This window comes from Aplysia californica, unplaced genomic scaffold, assembly GCF_000002075.1.
Source record: "Aplysia californica isolate F4 #8 unplaced genomic scaffold, AplCal3.0 scaffold00202, whole genome shotgun sequence".
Classification (NCBI taxonomy): Eukaryota; Metazoa; Mollusca; class Gastropoda; order Aplysiida; family Aplysiidae; genus Aplysia; species Aplysia californica.
The window spans coordinates 797740-800693 of NW_004797472.1; the positions used below are offsets into that span (position 1 = coordinate 797740).

At 41.0% G+C, this 2954-nt stretch overlaps 1 protein-coding gene across 1 annotated transcript in view; it reads right to left on the bottom strand.

The window, feature by feature from the left end:
• The window catches only part of LOC101858184 (nicotinamidase), a gene marked incomplete at its 5' end in the record, with an annotated part of 13419 nt that overhangs the window by 4761 nt on the left and 5704 nt on the right, over positions 1–2954 (bottom strand).

Consider the following 2954-nt stretch of genomic DNA (forward strand, 5'->3'; position numbering starts at 1 on the left):
GGCTACACCTGAAGGCTATCTCGCGCTTATTAGAGGAGCAAGTTTTACCAAATTGTATAGGTATAACAAGCATAGCATGGAGTCTTAAAATCCGCAATCAAATTTGAGGGGGAAAAAGTTTCGTTTCCTTGGCTGTGGCGGCCATATTGGATTTTATTGACATGTCTTACGGAATGAATACTGCATTTATTTTTCATGGAAATGGATTGGGTGTTGTTGTTTTTTTGCATGCATGTTAACAAATATTAGTCATAGACGCCACATCAGTAACCTTAAATCATTTCAATTCTCCTGTTTCTCTTTAAAATTAAGGAATATTTTCCTTCGCAGATACAAAGGTCAGACATTGACGGACTGGCTATTCAGAGTATACTTGGTTCAGACAGTCATGCACGGCATGTAATTAATGTCGAAAGTGGAAAACATCACAAAGAAATTTCTACAGGAAGTAAGATGGAGGTGGATTTAGTCTCGCCCAAAAAAAACTAGGTTCGGGGTGGACCTTTTCAAAACTACAAGTTCTACTCCTTATGAGGTATCGCTCAACTTAGAAGCCCCAAAATCCCAAATAAAATATACGTGTCCGTAATTCAATAAATCTTCATCTTGCCGTCGTGCCATAAATTATAACTAAACATTTCTCTGAACGTGTTGAAACCTTTTTTCCCGACAGCATGATTTCCTCTATGGCGCAGAGACCTGGACTTTGACATGGAAAGAAGAAAGCAAGATAAATGCCTTTGAGACGTGGTGCTACCGTAGAAAGGCCAGAATAAGTTGGAAAGCAAAAAAGACAAACAAAGAGGTATGTCAGATTCTATAGATAAGACAGACCCTGCGGAACAAAATAAAAAATGTAGAAAAATACAATACTATGGTCGCTTTAAAAAACAGTAGACAATTGTGAAAGAGGTGCTTGAAGGAAGGATGTTGGGCAGGAGAGCCAGGGGAAGACAAAGAATAACATGGATAGACAACATAAGAACATGGACTGGCATGGATATGGCAAAACGTGCAACGGCAGCTCGCCATCGTGAAAGATGGAGGGTCATTACATGTCTACCTCCGAGTCAGAGATGACACCTCCAGGTATCCAGGTATCCAGTTATCCAAGTCAAATGATAAGTGTGACTTACCCAGCTTGCGAGCATCCAGCGAGGTATAGTAGACGCAGTAATCCAGGGCGAGGCCGGTCACAAAGACCGTGTCTATGCCGGCAGCTCTGAATGTGTGCTCCAGTCCCGTGGATTTGATACCTCCATTGTCGAAGAACAGAGAATAGGAGTCGATCTGTGTGTCATGGAATTAATTTTTTTTTATGAGAGAAAGTAAACGAGCTGGATAATATGTGGCTAAAATCCGAAAATTAACCAATTTTGTCAGGAAAACCTCACAATTCATGACAATGATAACTCACAGCCGGTCAGTACCATGTGAAATTATAGGCGATATTCTTTTCTTTTTCAGCAAAACATGAGAGACAATAATGAACTTCATAATCTCCTCATCCGACAAGAACAGCAATGGGGCTTTGGCACTTTGGGGAAATACGGCAACAAATACACATGCTGTAAATGTTTGAAAGCCCCGTAGACAAAATCGAGAACATTTTAGTGGGCCAAACGTCAGCACAAACTAAAAAGCTTTTGTTCTGTTACGTGCAGCTCTGCATTGCATAGTAATCAGGGGGAGCCAAAGACTTGTGCCATGATTTTATTTATTTAGATCTATTTATTTATTTTCATTTTGAAGGATGAGCTTTGGTCCGTAAAAAGTTTATGAAATGGCAGGGCTTGCAAGATCGAGGACAACTATTTCATTTCAAGTGGTTCCCCTGCTTCCACAAAGGCAAACTGCAGCATCAGTTCAGTAGGGCGTATCTCCTCATAGGGCAAGATTTCTTTATGCCTGGCTGCATCTGTGTCCCAAAATAAGAGTAAACTATGCAGTTCTAACCTTGAAACCTCCCTGGCAATTGTCGGTTTGAAAAGTTTTTACATTTTTCCTGGCCTATGGCGAAAGGGAGGGTCCTTGAGACTAGAAGACGCAATGAGAACACTTTGAACACGATATGTTAAAACATCCGCCCTCTTTTCAAATCACAATTATGGATGGCTGGTTCTCTCGCTAGTCCCGTGGTATTTGCCTCGGGCACTTTTTTTTCCTGCAGACACACTTGTGTACTATTCCATCTGCTGATAAGAGGTGAAAAGCGAAGACAAACAAGACGCTATCCGGATTCGAACCCGTGACCTTTGAATGAGAGGCGAACACCGTGACCTCTAGGCTACAAGAACCCTCATGCTGTTCTCCATGACACGTCGTTAGCTCCGAATTACAACGTTCTACCTGCTCAACACCTAGTTTTGAGAAATGTGATCTCAAAGATTGTGAGTTTCACATCCTTTTAAGCTTTTTCGACTGCAAGTCTTTGAATATTTATATAAAAACTCTGAATATTCTTAAGATTTTGATAGAGCAGATAGAGCATTAGGTGTCTGACCTCATGGTCTTGATAACTCAAAACGACCAAAGATGTTAGATAGAAATTTGCAATTCTGAGGTAGCGACGTTTCTTACCTACCATGGAATGAAACTGTCTACTATTCGATTCTCCGCATTGGATCCTCGACTCTACAATAATATTTCAAAGCGAAGTAGCTACCCCGTGGTAGATCTTGCTAGCTACCTCATGGTGCTTCGTTCTTTGAACTTACATCTTTAATGGCGGATTGTCGGAGATACCTCTTGTTTCAGTTGAGGAACAAACACATCATTTCGACGTTTGATTAGCATGCACCATGATTTCACCCCCCGCAGGCATAGAATGCCGTCGTATCTAAAGATAAGATAAAATAAGATTAGATAAGATATAACACTTTTTCATTGCCCACATCCTGACACATATACACATACATGCAAACATGCACTCATGTACACACGCACGCACCCCC